This window comes from Bombina bombina, chromosome 7, assembly GCF_027579735.1.
Source record: "Bombina bombina isolate aBomBom1 chromosome 7, aBomBom1.pri, whole genome shotgun sequence".
Lineage (NCBI taxonomy): Eukaryota > Metazoa > Chordata > Amphibia > Anura > Bombinatoridae > Bombina > Bombina bombina.
The window spans coordinates 230,886,822-230,905,167 of NC_069505.1; the positions used below are offsets into that span (position 1 = coordinate 230,886,822).

Here is an 18,346-nt window from a genome sequence, read left to right on the forward strand (position 1 = left end):
CCAATCGGATTGAACATCAATCTGATTGGCTGATAGCATCAGCCAATCAGATTTTTCCTACCTTAATTCCGATTGGCTGATAGAATCCTATCAGCCAATCAGAATTCGAGGGACGCCATCTTGGATGATGTCATTTAAAAGTGTTTTTTAAGGGGGTTTTGTGTGGGTTAGAGTAGGGGTATGTGGGTGGTGGGTTTTAATGTTGGGGGGGATTGTATTTTTTTTTACAGGCAAAAGAGCTGATTACTTTGGGGCAATGCCCCGCAAAAAGCCCTTTTAAGGGCTGGTAAAATAGCTGGTTACTTGGTAATGTAGAATAGGGTAGGGACTTTTATTATTATTTTTTATTATTTTATTAGGGGGCTTAGATTAGGTGTAATTAGTTTAAAATTCTTGTAATATTTTTTTATTTTCTGTAATTTAGTGTTTGTTTTTTTTGTAATTTAGTTTAGTTTATTTCATTGTATTTAATTGTAGGCATTGGTAGCTAATTTATTTAATTAATTTAATGATACTGTAGTGTTAGGTTTAATTGTAACTTAGGTTAGGATTTATTTTACAGGTAATTTTGTATTTCTTTTAGCTAGGTAGTTATTAAATAGTTAATAACTATTTAATAACTATTGTACCTAGTTAAAATAAATACAAAGTTGCCTGTACAATAAATATAAATCCTAAGATAGCTACAATGTAATTATTAATTACATTGTAGCTATCTTAGGGTTTATTTTACAGGTAAGTATTTAGTTTTAAATTGGAATAATTTATTTAATGATAGTGTAGTGTTAGGTGTAATTGTAACTTAGGTTAGTTTTTATTTTACAGGTAAATTTGTCTTTATTTTAACTAGGTAGCTATTAAATAGTTAATAACTATCTAATAACTATTATACCTAGTTAAAATATATACAAACTTGCCTGTAAAATAAAAATAAATCCTAAAATAGTTACAATGTAACTATTAGTTATATTGTAGCTATATTAGGGTTTATTTTATAGGTAAGTATTTAGTTTTAAATAGGATTAATTTAGTTAATAAGAGTAATATTATTTAGATTTATTTAATTAATATTTAAGTTAGGGGGTGTTAGGGTTAGTGTTAGACTTAGGTTTAGGGGTTAATAATTTTATTATAGTGGCGGCGGTGTAGGGGGGGCAGGATAGGGGTTAATAAATTTATTATAGGTGGCGGCGGTATAGGGGGGCAGGATAGGGGTTAATAGGTATTATGTAGGTGGCGGCAGGGTCCGGGAGCGGCGGTTTAGGGGTTAACATATTTATTATAGTTGCGGTGGTGTCTAGGAGCAGCGGTTTAGGGGTTAACATATTTATTATAGTTGCGGCGGGGTCTAGGAGCGGCGGTTTAGGGGTTAACATATTTATTATAGTTGTGGCGGGGTCTGGGAGCAGCGGTTTAGGGGTTAATATATTTATTATAGCTGCGGCGGGGTCTAGGAGCGGCAGTTTAGGGGTTAATAACTTTATTTAGTTGATGGGGGCGCCGGTATAGGGGGTAGAACAGTATAGTATAGTGTGAGTGCTTAGTGACAGGCGTATCAATAAAGCTGTAAACAAGCCAAAGAGCAGCGAGATTGATGATTGATAACTATCACAGTCCGCTGCTCATCGCCCTGTACTTGGTGCACAGATTTTTGACAGATTTATTGATAACTTTGGCGAGCATATTCAGATCCGCGGCGGCGATGTGAGGCGAGCTTAGGCGTGCGTATTGGGGCCGGCGAAGGCAGGTAAGTACGGAGCTTCATAACTAGAGGCCATTATCTTTAGCCCTATAATGCATATGAAGTGTAATACTGTGGATATATTATCTTTAGCCCTATAATGCACTTGAAGTGTAATACTGTGGATATATTATCTTTAGCCCTATAATGCATATGAAGTCTAATACTGTGGATATATTATCTTTAGCCCTATAATGTTATGAAGTGTAATACTGTGGATATATTATCTTTTGCCCTATAATGCATATGAAGTGTAATACTTTGGATATATTATCTTTAGCCTTATAATGCATATGAAGTGTAATACTGTGGATATATTATCTTTAGTCCTATAATGCACTTGAAGTGTAATACTGTGGATATATTATATTTAGCCCTATAATGCACTTGAAGGGTAATACTGTGGATATATTATCTTTAGCCCTATAATGCACTTAAAGTGTAATACTGTGGATATATTATCTTTAGCCCTATAATGCATATGAAGTGTAATACTGTGGATATATTATCTTTAGCCTTATAATGCATATGAAGTGTAATACTGAGGATATATTATCTTTAGCCCTATAATGCATATGAAATGTAATACTGTGGATATATTATCTTTAGCCATATAATGCACTTGAAGTGTAATACTGTGGATATCTTATCTTTAGCCCTATAATGCATATGAAGTGTAATACTGTGAATATATTATCTTTAGCCCTATAATGCACTTGAAGTGTAATACTGTGGATATATTATCTTTAGGCCTATAATGCATATGAAGTGTAATATTGAGAGGTGTGGCAGCACTCTCGTTTGCTGATAGAAGCCTGTGACATAGCTCAGTGTCATGCGCATAAAGGCCTCAATATTCAGGATCAAAGTGGGTTGTCATGCGCATCAGAGCAGTTAAAGTACTTTTACTTCCCATTTTTCAGTAAAAAAATAACGATAATAATATTAATAATGGTACTTAATGTGCAGAAGAGAAATGTTTTAGGTACAATGTGCCTTTAAGTGAGCATTTAAATTGAGATTCCAGCAAAAATTTAAAGGGACACTAAACCCAATTTTTTTCTTTCGTGATTCAGATAGAGCATGCAATTTTAAACAACTTTCTAATTTACTCCTATTATCAATTTTTCTTCATTCTCTTGCTTTCTTTATTTGAAAAAGAAGGCATCTAAGCTATTTTCTTGGTTCAGAACCATGGAAAGCACTTGTTTATTGGTAGGTGAATTTCCCCACCAATCAGCAAGAACAACACAGTGTGTTCACCAAAAATGGGTCGACATCTAAACTTACATTCTTGCATTTCAAATAAAGATACCAAGAGAATGAAAAGAATTTGATAATAGGAATAAATTAGAAAGTTGCTTAAAATTGCATGCTCTTTCTGAATCATGATAGAAAAAAAATTGGGTTCAGTGTCTGTTACAGAAGCATTAGTTATTTTGTTGTGAAGAGCTTATTTCCCAGCAGCAATGCCTGAACCAGCAAGCCAGCGCCTAAGAAGGGCTCCAAGAAAACCGTAACAAGTATCATTTCATAAAGAGTTAACTCTTTTTTTTCAGCTTTTAGAAACTATTGTCTAATCACCTCTGGAGCCAGACTGCTAATTGATAAGATGAACTTGTAAACTTGTTATCTTAAGTACTGTAATCCTATTGTGGCCTGTCAAAGGACAGTGCTCTCTATCTAAATGTGTGATGGGGGATTTTGTGCTTCCCCCCCCCCTCTCCCCCTGGGAGTGCCCTGTGTGCATGTAACCTTAATAAAAAGCAGGCTGGGCATCCCAGTCCTGAGTTCTTGTTTGACCCTCAATCGCAGCGTTGACTCGTTTTTGTGGGCAGAAGGGTATCCTAGCTGTACTGCAGCTAAGGGAGATTATTCTATATTTGCGAGACTCATATAGAATACTATGGAAAGCAGCTTCTCCCCTCTTTAGCAATAGGGATCCAGGCTACTAAGCGGTCCATCTCTCAGCGAGACTAAGGGTAACCGTAACATTTGGCGGCAGCGGCGGGATTTTCCTGGATTTCCTAGGAGAGGTACAGAACGGATGGAGAGCGCTTACGAAAAATTGAAGCGTACAACCCTAAAGGATTTACTTGAAAGCAGAGGGGGGTACGCCAGCAACCGGCCGAGGAGAGAGCTGATCGCAGAATTGACCGAACTGGATCAGAGCTTCACAATGGCGGAAACACCGACCACGATTAGTGACGAAAAAAACCAGGATTGTTCGGGAAAGGCTCTCATTATACGGGCCGAACCCCTCCATGGAATTGGTACAGCAGTTGATGGCGGAGGCGGACGAGGATATACGAGAGACTCGAGCCCACAAACTCAACCTAGCGAATGCACACCGCAATGCTGAAGCCCCGCAGGTAATCATCCCTGTCGAAAATGCTGGGAGGCCCAAGATACCCTATGCGGCATTTCGACCCTTCTAGAGAGCGAGACAGGGATTGATGAATATTTGGCGGACTTCGAAAGGCAATGTGCCCTGCACCAGATTCCCAACAGAGAGTGGCCCACGATATTGTCTGGGAAACTATCCGGGCGAGCCCTGGAAGCCTTTCGTACTCTGGGTGCTGAGGAAGTGACACAGTATGAGCTAGTTAAGGAGACACTGTTGCGACGGTACGCTGTAACTCCGGACACGTATCGCAGACAGTTTCGGGGCACAGAAAAGAAGCCTAACGATACCCATATGGAATGGGCGCACCGAATGCGGGAGAGCGGCAAATCACTGGCTGAGCGGAAGTAAAGCGGTGACTGGGGAGGAAATTTTACAATTGTTTCTCTTAGAACATTTTTATAATGGCATGGAACAGCAAGGGAAGGAATGGCTGCGAGACAGGCGGCCCTTCTACCTTAGAAGAAGCAGCCAAATTGGCCGATGAACATTATGACTCCCGTCTTCACGAACCCATGAAACTACCGAGCTCCAGCACGGGTCGAACCCAGAGAGGTTTACCGTGCACCCCCTCGTGCTGAATTCCGAGCCCCGGTGCCCACAGGGCCCGTCCGACACTCAGGACCACCCAATAACAGCTCTGAGCGTCCCAGACCGACTTGCCACCGATGCAAGCAACCAGGGCATTTCATGGCTAGCTGCCCCCTTAATACGCACCAGACACCCAGGAATTACAATTACCCCTCTGGGTCCTATCGTCCGGCCCGGGCCCTCTGTGTTAACCAAGAGGCCCCTATGGAGGGGATATGTGGGGCCGCTTCACGAGGCAGACCCTGTATATGCTGCCTCAGATAACCGCCAGCACCATCGGCAGAGGGTATGGCTCGAGGGGCGATCTACCGAGGGATTACGAGACACAGGGGCTACTATCACGCTGGTACAGGGTCATTTGGTGCCAGAGCACAAGCGATCCGGACAGACTGTGGCCGTTAGAGTGGCGGGGGGGGGGATGTGTACAAAATTCCAACAGCTAAAGTGCATCTTGATTGGGGAGCGGGAAAGGGGGCTGTGAACGTGGGCCTAATGGATAATTTACCTACCGAAGTACTACTGGGCAACGATTTGGGCCCCATGACTTCTGCCTATGCTCCAGTATGCAACAACGAGGCGGACCCCAGTGACTACACGGGCCCAAGCCCGGACGGAGCGAGAGCTCTCACCAGTGCGGGAGACACAGGTAAGACCTACCCCGACCTTGCCTGACAGGTTAGGCCCCATACCCTGGGACACCCCAGATGCTTTCGAGGCAGAGTCTAAGACTGACCCGACCTTACAAAAGTACCGGGAACGAGCAGAGACCGGAGGGGGCGGGGCAGATAACGAAACATTCTTATGGGAAAAAGGGAAACTATACCGCTGGACAGAGAAAAGGGGACAGCGTAGGCGACAGCTGGTAGTGCCCCACAAATACCATCAAGAAATCCTCAAAATAGGCCACGACATCCCCTTAGCAGGCCACCTAGCCGTTACCCGTACCCTACACCGCATTACTCACACGTTCTTTTGGCCAGGGGTGCACGCTGACGTTAGAACTTACTGTAACACCTGCGATGTGTGTCAACGAGTAGGAAGGCGAGGCAATCACCCTAAAGCCCAGCTAGTAAATATGCCCATTGTAGAGGAACCCTTCAGCCGGGTTGCTATTGACCTAGTAGGACCACTGGCTACCCCTAGTCCCTCCGGTAAGCGATACATTCTTACCGTAGTGGACTACGCTACCAGGTACCCAGAGGCTGTCGCCCTATCCAACATACAAGCGGATACGGTAGCGAATGCACTAGTACAGGTGTTCTCCCGGGTAGGATTTCCAAAAGAAATCCTATCCGACCGAGGCACCCAATTTACGGCTGAATTGACCCAACAACTCTGGCAGGTTTGCAAAATTAAGTCCCTCCTGAGCTCCCCATACCACCCCCAGACGAACGGGCTGTGTGAGAGGTTCAATGGGACCCTCAAGCAAATGCTCAAGACGTTCACTCAGGAATACAGAGACTGGGAACGCTTCCTGCCACACTTCTATTTGCTTATCGGGAGGTGCCCCAGGAAACGACAGGGTTCTCTCCCTTCGAGTTGCTCTACGGAAGAAAGGTACGGGGACCCCTAAACCTGATCCGGGAGCACTGGGAGGGAGAGATGGAGGCTGACGGTGTCCCCATTGTGCCATACGTGCTGGAACTCAGGGACCGAATGGAGCAATTAGCCAAATCCGTGCGGGCTAATCTCCAGTTGGCCCAGAGAAGACAGAAAGTATGGTACGATCGGGGGGCCCGAAAGAGAATCTTCACCATAGGACAAAAGGTGTTAGTACTTAAGCCGGTGAAGACAGACAAATTGCAGGCGTCCTGGCAGGGTCCCTACCAGATCGTAGAGAAAAGGGGAGACACCACTTATGTGATAGCTAGCTGCCACGACAACAATCTTAGAAAGACATTCCATGTAAACATGCTCAAGGAATATTTTGAGCGACCAGAGAACGTGACGGCCGTATGTTGTTCCCCTCAGGAAGACCCCGACAGTTTACCCATTCCAGACCTATTAGAAAAGAGCCTCCCCCACAGGTATAGTGGCGCAGGTTCAGATAGGGGGACCGACTTAGCCCCACTGAAAGGGAGCAGCTCAACCAACTCCTCCAGTCCAAACACCTCACCTTCTCCCCGAAGCCAGGGTACACTACTTTAACCACCACCAGGTAGATACTCCGGGACAAGCTCCCTTGCGCCAGGCTCCGTACCGAATCCCCGAAGCAGTTAGGACAGGAATGAAGAAGGAGATAGATGAGATGCTCCAGCTCAGGGTAATTGAGCCCTCCGATAGTCCCTGGCCTCCCCAGTTGTCTTGGTGCCCAAGAAAGATGGGACCACCCGGTTCTGCGTAGGACTATCGGAGGCTCAATGAAAATACCGTGACGGACGCTTACCCTATGCCCAGGGTAGACGAGCTACTCGATCGTATAGCCAGGGGAAATTACCTGACCACTATTGACCTCTGCAAAGGTTACTGGCAGATTCCCCTGGCCCCGGAGGCTATCCCCAAGTCGGCATTCGTCACCCCATTCGGCTTATATCAGTTTAGGGTAATGCCGTTTGGGATGAAGAATGCCCCAGCTACATTCCAGCGCTTGGTGGATAGGCTCCTGGATGGCTTCCAGAGTTTTGCTTGCGCCTACCTGGACGACATAGCGATCCACAGTGAGTCCTGGGAGGACCACTTAGCTCATGTGGGAATGGTTCTGGATCAGATCCGGGCTGCTGGCCTGACTCTGAAGCCAGAGAAAATGCCACTTTGGGATGGCCGAGGTACAGTACCTGGGTCACCGGGTGGGGTGTGGAAAGCAGCGACCAGAGCCGGCCAAAATAGAAGCTGTCACCAATTGGCCCCACCCCCATCACTAAGACTCAGGTCCTAGCCTTCCTGGGCATGGCAGGGTACTATAGACGGTTCGTACCAGACTACAGCACACTTGCCAAACCCCTGACTGACTTGACCAAGAAGAACTTACCTCGACAGGTCCTGTGGTCTCCCCACTGTGAAACGGCTTTCCAGGCTCTCAAAAATGCTCTAATTAACGCTCCTGTCCTGGCGGCCCCAGCCCTTAAACGTTTTATCGTCCATACAGATGCTTCCATGTTCGGGCTGGGAGCCGTCCTCAGCCAAGTAGGCGAAGATGGAGGGGGAGCATCCAGTTGCCTACATCAGCCGGAAGCTCCTGCCCCGCGAAGTCAGCTATGCAGCGGTCGAAAAGGAGTGTTTGGCTTTGGTGTGGGCATTAAAGAAATTGACTCCCTATTTATATGGTCAGGAGTTCACTCTGGTCACCGACCATAACCCGTTGGTGTGGCTGAACCGGGTCTCTGGAGATAACGGCAGGCTATTACGTTGGAGCTTATCGTTGCAACCCTTCAATTTCACCATTACTTACAGACCTGGGAAACGGAATGGCAACGCCGACGGGTTGTCCAGGACAAACCGACCTCAGCCCCGCATAACCAGCGGTCTGGACAGCCTTAGTCTGCCCCGAAAAGGGGTCAGACCGTGTCTGCCAGAGTGTTCCACAGAAAGGGAGCACTGTTACAGAAGCATTAGTTATTTTGTTGTGAAGAGCTTATTTCCCAGCAGCAATGCCTGAACCAGCAAGCCAGCGCCTAAGAAGGGCTCCAAGAAAACCGTAACAAGTATCATTTCATAAAGAGTTAACTCTTTTTTTTTCAGCTTTTAGAAACTATTGTCTAATCACCTCTGGAGCCAGACTGCTAATTGATAAGATGAACTTGTAAACTTGTTATCTTAAGTACTGTAATCCTATTGTGGCCTGTCAAAGGACAGTGCTCTCTATCTAAATGTGTGATGGGGGATTTTGTGCTTCCCCCCCCCCTCTCCCCCTGGGAGTGCCCTGTGTGCATGTAACCTTAATAAAAAGCAGGCTGGGCATCCCAGTCCTGAGTTCTTGTTTGACCCTCAATCGCAGCGTTGACTCGTTTTTGTGGGCAGAAGGGTATCCTAGCTGTACTGCAGCTAAGGGAGATTATTCTATATTTGCGAGACTCATATAGAATACTATGGAAAGCAGCTTCTCCCCTCTTTAGCAATAGGGATCCAGGCTACTAAGCGGTCCATCTCTCAGCGAGACTAAGGGTAACCGTAACAGTGTCCCTTTAAATGCACATGGATAAATGATATATTTGAGTAGAAAACATAATTTATGTAAGAATTTACCTGCTAAATTAATTTCTTTCATACTGGCAAGAGTCCATGAGCTAGAGACGTATGGGATATACAATCCTACCAGGAGGGGCAAAGTTTCCCAAACCTCAAAATGCCTATAAATACACCCACCACCACACCCACAATTCAGTTTAATGAATAGCCAAGAAGTGGGGTGATAAGAAAGGAGCGAAAGCATCAACAAGGAATTGGAATAATTGTGCTTTATACAAAAAAATCATAACTACCATAAAAAGGGTGGGTCTCATGGACTCTTGCTAATATGAAAGAAATGAATTTATCAGGTAAATTCTTACATAAATTATGTTTTCTTTCATGTAATTGGCAAGAGTCCATGAGCTAGTGACGTATGGGATAGCAAATACCCAAGATGTGGAACTCCCCGCAAGAGTCACTGGAGAAGGAGGGATAAAAATAAAGACAGCCAATTCCGCTGAAAAATTAATCAACAACCCAAATCAAAAGTGTTAATCTTAATAATGAAAAAAACTGAAATTATAAGCAGAAGAATCAAACTGAAACAGCTGTCTGAAGTACTTTTCTACCAAAAACTGCTTCTGAAGAAGAAAAAACATCAAAATGGTAGAATTTTGTAAAAGTATGCAAAGAAGACCAAGTTGCTGCTTTGCAAATCTGATCAACAGAAGCTTCATTCTTAAAAGCACAGGAAGTAGAAACTGACCTAGTAGAATGAGCCGTAATCCTCTGAGGCGGGGATTTACCTGACTCCAAATAAGCATGATGAATCAAAAGCTTTAACCAAGAAGCCAAGGAAATAGCAGAGGCCTTCTGACCTTTCCTAGAACCAGAGAAGATAACAAATAGACTAGAAGTCTTCCTGAAATCTTTAGTAGCTTCAACATAATATTTCAAAGCTCTTACCACATCCAAAGAATGTAAAGATCTCTCCAGATAATTCTTAGGATTAGGACACAAAGAAGGGACAACAATTTCTCTACTAATGTTGTTGGAGTTCACAACGTTAGGTAAAAATTTAAACAAAGTCAGCAAAACCGCCTTATCCTGATGAAAAATCAGAAAAGGAGACTCACAAGAGCAGATAATTGAGAAACTCTTCTAGCAGAAGAGATGGCCAAAAGGAACAATACTTTCCAAGAAAGTAATTTAATGTCCAGAGAATGCATAGGCTCAAACGGAGGAGCCTGTAAAGCCTTTAAAACCAAATTAAGACTCCAAGGAGGAGAGATTGATTTAATGACAAGCCTGATATAAACCAAAGCCTGAACAAAACAATGAATATCAGGAAGATTAGCAATTTTTCTGTGGAACAGAACAGAAAGAGCAGAGATTTGTCCTTTCAAGGAACTTGCAGACAAACTCTTATCTAAACCATCCTGAAGAAACTGTAAAATTCTAGGAATTCTAAAGAGAATTTATGAGAAGAGCACCATGAAATGTAAGTCTTCCAAACTCGATAATAAATCTTTCTAGAAACAGATTTACGTGCCTGCAACATAGTATTTATCACTGAGTCAGAGAAACCTCTATGACTAAGTACTAAGTGTTCAATCTCCATACCTTCAAATTTAATGATTTGAGATCCTGATGGAAAAAACGGGCCTTGAGATAGAAGGTCTGGCCTTAACGGAAGTGGCCAAGGTTGGCAACTGGACATCTAAATAAGATCCGCATACCAAAACCTGTGTGGCCATGCTGGAGCCACCAGCAGTACAAACGCATCCACTGCTTCCGCCTGAGGATCCCTGGACCTGGACAGATACCTGGGAAGTTTCCTGTTTAGAAATCCTGTTTAGATGAGAAGCCATCAGATCTATTTCTGGAAGCCCCCACATCTGAACAATCTGAAAAAACATATGGGTGAAGAGACCACTCTCCTGAATGTAAAGTCTGTCGACTGAGATAATCCGCTTCCCAATTGTCTATACCTGGGATATGGACCGCAGAGATTAGACAGGAGCTGGATTCCGCCCAAGAAAATATCCGAGATACTTCTTTCATAGCCTGAGGACTGTGAGTCCCACCCTGATGATTGACATACGCCATGGTTGTGACATTGTCTGTCTGAAAACAAATGAACGGTTATCTCTTTGGTAGAGGCCAAAACTGAAGAGCTCTGAGAATCGAACGGAGTTCCAAAATATTGATTGGTTAATCTTGCAATCTTGAGATTTCCTAACCCCTGCGCTGTCAGAGATCCCCAGACAGCTCCTAAACCTAAAAGACTTGCATCTGTTGTGATCACAGTCCAGGTTGGACGAACAAAAGAGGCCCCTTGAATTAAACAATGGTGATCTAACCACCAAGTCAGAGATAGTCGAACATTGGGATTTAAGGAAATTAATTGTGATATCTTTGTATAATCCCTGCACCATTGATTCAGCATACAAAGCTGAAGAGGTCTCATGTGAAAACGAGCAAAGGGGATCACATCCGATGCTGCAGTCATGAGACCAAAAACCTCCATGCACATATCTACTGAAGGGAATGATTGAAACTGAAGGTCCCGACAAGCTGAAACCAATTTCAGACGTCTTTTGTCTGTTAGAGACAAAGTCATGGATACTGAATCTATTTGGAATCCTAGAAAAGGTTACCCTTGTCTGAGGAATCAAAGAACTTTTTGGTAAATTGATCCTCAAACCATGTATTGGAAGAAACAACACTAGTAGATTCGTGTGAGATTCTGCAGAATGTAAAGACTGAACAAGTACCAAGATATTGTCCAAATAAGGAAACACCGCAATACCCCACTCTCTGATTACAGAGAGTAGGGCACCAAGAACCTTTGAAAAGATCATTGGAGCTGTTGCTGGCCAAAAGGAAGAGCAACAAATTGGTAATGCTTGTCTAGAAAAGAGAATCTCAGGAACTGATAGTGATCTGGATGAATCGGAATATGAAGATAGGCATCCTGGAAGTCTATTGTGGACATATAATGCCCTTGCTGAACAAAAGGCAGAATAGTCCTTATAGTCACCATCTTGAATGTTGGTATTCTTACATAACGATTCAAAATTTTTAGATCCAGAACTGGTCTGAAAGAATTCTCCTTCTTTGGGACAATGAACAGATTTGAATAAAACCCCAGACCCCGTTCCTGAAAAGGAACTGGCACAATTACCCCAGACAACTCCAGGTCTGAAACACACTTCAGGAAAGCCTGAGCTTTTCTGGGTTCACTGGAATGCGTGAGAGAAAGAAACTTCTCACAGGTGGCCTTACTTTGAAACCTATTCTGTACCCCTGAGAGACAATGTTCTGAATCCAATGATTTTGGACTGAATTGATCCAAACATCCTTGAAAAATCTTAGTCTGCCCCCTTCCAGCTGGGCTGGAATGAGGGCCACACCTTCATGCGGACTTGGGGGCTGATTTTGATCTTTTAAATGGCTTGGACTTATTCCAGACTGAAGAAGGCTTCCAATTGGAAACCATTCCCTTAGGGGAAGGATCAGGTTTCTGTTCCTTATTTTGTCGAAAGGAACAAAAACGGTTAGCAGCCTTAAATTTACCCTTCGATTTTTTATCCTGAGGCAAAAAAGCTCCCTTCCCCCCAGCGACAGTTGAAATAATTGAATCCAACTGAGAACCAAATAATTTATTACCTTGGAAAGAGAGAGATAGCAACGTTGATTTAGAAGTCATATCAGCATTCCAAGATTTAAGCCATAAAGCTCTTCAAGCTAAAATAGCTAAAGACATATATCTAACATCAATTCTAATGATATCAAAAATGGCATCACAAATGAAATTATTAGCATGTTGAATTAACTTAACAATGCTATACACATTATAATCTGGTACTTGTTGTGCTAAGGTTTCCAACCAAAAAGTTGAAGTAGCTGCAACATCAGCTACAGAAATAGCAGGCCTAAGAAGATGACCTGAACATAAATAAGCCTTCCTTTGATAAGATTCAAGTTTCCAATCTAATGGATCTTTAAAAGAAGTACTATCTGCCGTAGGAATAGTAGTACGCCTTGCAAGAGTAGAGATGGCCCCATCAACTTTGGGGATCTTTTCCCAAAACTCCAATCTATCAGACGGCAAAGGATACAATTTCTTAAACCTTGAAGAAGGAGTAAAAGAAGTACCCAGTCTATTCCATTCCCTAGAAATCACTTCTGAAATAGCATCAGGAACTGGAAAACCTCAGGAATAACTACAAGAGGTTTAAAAACCGAATTTAAATGTGTATTAGTTTTAATATCAAGAGGACTAGTCTCCTCCATATCTAATGCAATCAACACCTCCTTTAATAAGGAACGAATATGCTCCATTTTAAACAAATATGAAGATTTGTCAGTGTCAATATCTGAGGCAGAATCTTCTGAACCAGATAGATCCTCATCAGAGATAGATAAATCAGAATGTTGACGGTCATTTAAAAATTCATCAATCTTATGAGAAGTTTTAAAAGACCTTTTACGTTTATTAGAAGGCGGTATGACAGACAAAGCATTCTGAATGGAATTAGAAACAAATTCTCTCACATTAACAGGAATATCCTGTAGCATTAGATGTTGAAGGACCAGCAACAGGTAATGGACTACTACTAATGGAAATAATGGGGCGTATGTATCAAGCTCCGAATGGAGCTTGATGCCCCGTGTTTCTGGCGAGACTGCAGGCTCACCAGAAACAGCAGTTATGAAGCAGCGGTCACAAAGACCGCTGCTCCATAACCTGTCTGCCTGCTCTGAGCAGGCGGACAGACATCGCCGTAAATCAACCCGATCGAGTACGATCGGGTTGATTGACACCCCCCTGCTGGCAGCCGATTGGCCGCGAGTCTGCAGTGGCCGGCGTTGCACCAGCAGCCCTTGTGAGCTGCAGGTGCAATGCTGAATATGGCGAGCGTATTGCTCGCTGTATTCTGCGATGTCTGTCGGACCTGATCCACACTGTCGGATCAGGTCCGACAGACATTGATAACTAGAGGCCATTGTCTGCATGTAAAAGTTTGTCATGACAACTATCACAAATTACAGCCAGAGGAACAGTTACCACAAGTTTACAACAAATGCACTTAGCTTTGGTAGAACCGGCATCAGGCAGCAGGATTACAGTAGTAGATTCTGAAACAGGGTCAGTTTGAGACATCTTGCAATATGTAAGAGAAAAAATAACATATAAAGCAAAATTATCAATTTCCTTATATGACAGTTTCAGGAATGGGAAAGAAATGCAAAATAAAATAAGCCTCTGGAAACCAGAAGCAAAAAGAAATGAAGTCTTAAATAATGTCAAAAAGCTTGGCGCCAAGTATGACGCCCAACTGACAAAATATTTTTTGGTGCCAAGAACGTCTGCAACAAACACGAGCGTCATAGATGACGCAACTACGTGAAAAAACTCAGCGCCAACTAAGACGCCGGAAATGACGAAATTACGTCAACAAACGTAATTCTCGTGCCCAAAAAATACGCAATAAATTATAGCATTTTGCGCTCCCGCAAGCCTAACAGTCCGCAATTTTGAAAAGAGAGTCAATTTGAAAACTTCAGGTAAGAAAAAAATCTTTTTTTTTTTTTTTTTTTTTTTTATGCATTTCCCAAATATGAAACTGACAGTCTGCAAAAAGGAAATATACTGATATATACTGAAATATACTGATAAACCTGAATCATGGCAAATATAAGTACAAACATATATTTAGAACTTTAAATATAAAGTGCCAAACCATAGCTGAGAGTGTCATAAATAAAAGGAAATATACTTACCAAAAGACACTCATCTACATAAAGTAGAAAGCCAAACCAGTACTGAAACGAGAATCAGCAGAGCTAATGGTATATAAGAGTATATCGTCGATCTGAAAAGGGAGGTAGGAGATGAATCTCTACGACCGATAACAGAAAACCTATGAAATAGATCCCTGTTAGATGACCATTGTATTCAATAGGTGATACTCTCTTCACATCCCTCTGACATTCACTGCACTCTGAGAGGAACCGGGCTTCAAAAAAGCTGAGAAGCGCATATCAACGTAGAATCTAGCACAAACTTACTTCACCACCTCCATAGGAGGCAAAGTTTGTAAAACTGAATTGTGGGTGTGGTGAGGGGTGTATTTATAGGCATTTTGAGGTTTGGGAAACTTTGCCCCTCCTGGTAGGATTGTATATCGCATACGTCACTAGCTCATGGACATAAAGGCTTTTAGTAATAGTTATCACTGTTTTAGTGTTAACATTTTTCTCTGCATGTGCATGTGAAGCATAGCTAGATATTCTCAGTGCACCGAAATTTTAAATCTGCAGCTGCTTAAAGTATCAATCAGTGGGACTTGTATCATGTCAGCATTTAACGCGTTGAGTCATTACCAGATAGTACAAGCATCTCAGACTCTATAAACAAGTGCTGTGTTTAAAATGCTGGTGCACTGTGCATACTTAAATACACATTTGAAACAGCTGTAGCTTTTATTAGAAGCATTTTTGCAAATATATGTATATTGCAAAAATGCTTCCATTCAAAACTGAAATGCATCTATGTGGATTCCAATTTTGGCTGGAATGTCCCTTTAAAGCAAAGCTTTCCAAACTTTTCATGTTGGCGACACACTTTTTAGACCTACATCATTTTGCGACACAGTAATTCAGTTGTACTGGCAAATGGGAGGTTAAACTAACTTGTTTTAAGAGATACGGACACATACATAAATTATATAATAACAGAATGTATTTACAAGTAACAGTATGTATGTGCAAGAATTAAAAAAATATATAATAGCTACTTACTATTTTAATGGGATGTATGAGGTTGATGGGATGAACACAGTTTCTGAACATTTGGTGGAATATTAGATAAAAACACTCGCATTTCATCATCAAGCATTTGTAAGCTTCCACTTCCTATCCATATATCAAGAGCAGGAGCAGCAATGCACTACTGGGAGCTAGCTGCAGAAAAAAACCCCACTGACTTCTGACTTCAGCTCAGCATTTAAGCTGCCGCCCTCAGAGCTCTGTGAGTCCGATTGACTACTGCCCATGCTGCAAGCACACTGCTGTCCCACTCACTGACTACAGATGCAATCACGAGTCAATTAAGGAGACTACATGTGCAGTCAGGAGCCAAGGTGCCGCCAAAGACGCCAATGGGAATAGTTTCAGTTCCCACTGAGCTGCGCCAATAGGTTAAGATGATCTGTGACCGCCTAGGTATCAATCACATATCAACCATGTGATATGCGTAGCAGGCAGGTGGAAAGTCAGAAACCAAAAAAAAATTGGTGCTGAAGCAGGGACACACCAACACACTGCCGCCGACACACAGTTTGGAAAGCACTGCTTTAAAGGGTCATTAGTTATTTTTCTTTGGATCTAATTGAGGTTGTAAAAACAATCGGCTAGATCACAAGTTTTTCGTTTTTAGCTGTGCGGTGCTTCTATGGTTTGGTTTTTGTGTTCTAAAATGCAAATATTAGTCTAAATTTATTTAAAGCAACAGCTATTACATTTCTTATTACAGTACTGTATTATCTTTCTGATGGTACTATGTATACAGAAGTACTACAATTATATTAAATTTCCTTTTGGTTGTATATATAAGCTGTATTATATGACATGTAAATATTGACAAAATGACGTAAGATTTTGTACACTTAATCACATCTACAATGTCCCATTTTACATATGCAAATATACAAATATTCCAAAATACAAACACACAGACACACATAGTGTGTATATATATTTATATCAGCAAAGTCAACGGAGCATTTTGTTAGCAAGATAAGTTTCACAAATTGATACATAACTACATATCCTGGGATATATATATATATATATATATATATATATATATATATAATACTTTCAGAGAAGACAAGGATGAGTAGCACATGTCATAAGTTATGTCACTGAAAGAAATGTCAAGAAATCTTCAATGTAGAATGGGGAAGGTTTCCTTCATTCATATATTTAGGGAAAAGAAAAGTCAACAATCTCATCTTCAAATATGCAGATATGTTAATGTTCCATTTCATATTAGAACACCAACTTTTCAGCCCACACTAGTGCCTTTTCGGAGGACTTTGAAGATAAAATTGATGAGTTTTCATTTCCCTGACAATATATATATAATTTTAAACATGGCAGATATATGAATCAGTACTGATTACAACTGCCAAAGGTGCTTAAATGTAGTATTTGTCAGTTAAACAATAGTGTTTAATTATGCGTGTGCAGTTAAAAATATCATATAATTAGGGTACTTTTAATTATAACATTTATTAACATTTATATGCAGTTATTTTGATAATTGCACTTTTGTTGTGTACGTTACTTAGTCTGAAAGTATGATTTAAGCTATATATTTTTTTTTAACTTTTTATTAAACAAGACTTACTTGTTCTTAGTTGCATGTGGATTTAAAAGACAAAATTATTATTATTATTATCGGTTATTTGTAGAGCGAAAACAGATTCTGCAGCGCTAAAAACAAATGCAGAGTACAACAAAACATTAATAGGGATCAAACGGGTAGAGGGCCCTGCTAAGAATCTCACTGTTGTAGTCAGCTCTTAAGTAGGTGATCTACAAACAGCTGGACTCTTAAGCTTGCATGCTAAGGGGGTTCAGGGGATAGCAATGGAGGAGAGGAACTGGTATAAAGTAAGGTTAGCGTAGGTTGTATGTAACCCTGAACAGAAGAGTCTTTAGGGAGAGCTTGAAGCTTTCAAAACTAGGGGACATTCCTGTAAACGGGAGTGTGAGGAGGTAACAAGAGAGGAGGAGAGTAGGAGGTCATGAGCAGAGCGAATGGGACAGAAGGGAGAGTATCTGGAGACAAGGGGGCCGAATTATCAAGCTCCGAATGGAGCTTGATGCCCCTTGCTTCCAGAAAGCCTGAAGGCTCGCCGAAAACAGAAGTTATGAAGCAGCGGTCTAAAGACCGCTGCTCCATAACTTGTCCGCCTGCTCTGAGGCAGTGAGCAGAAATTAACCCTATCGAATACAATTGGGTTGATTAACACCCCCTGCTAGTGGCCGATTAGCCGCGAATCTGCAGGGGGCAGTATTGCACAAGCAGTTCTGGTATACATGGCTGGCTACATTGTATCATGTCCGCTCGCACTTTGATAAATATGCCCCAAGGTCTGAGATATAGGGGGGATTAAAGGAAATTAAAAATAAATAAATAAGCATGCATTGAAAATGATTACTGCTGAAAAACTCTCTCAATGTGTAGAAAGTAAAGTACCTGATTCATGTTGCCAGTATCAAGGTATCAGATCCTACTAAAGACCATCCCATATTTTAAGAAGCACTTAATGATACAGAAACTAAAACATTACAATGGAGCAAAACAAAAAGTTACTAATTCCTGTTTTGTAGTAATCTTTTTGTGCTCATCTTCCTATTAACACTTTTCACTTTTTTGTATTATAGGTCTGTTTTAATAAATGTTCTTGAAACAAAGATGCACA

At 41.8% G+C, this 18,346-nt stretch overlaps 1 protein-coding gene across 3 annotated transcripts in view; it reads right to left on the reverse strand.

Moving 5' to 3' along the window:
- USH1C (USH1 protein network component harmonin) overlaps positions 1–18,346 on the reverse strand; it is a 393,388-nt gene that overhangs the window by 112,999 nt on the left and 262,043 nt on the right. The gene's annotated exons all lie outside the window — the stretch shown is intronic.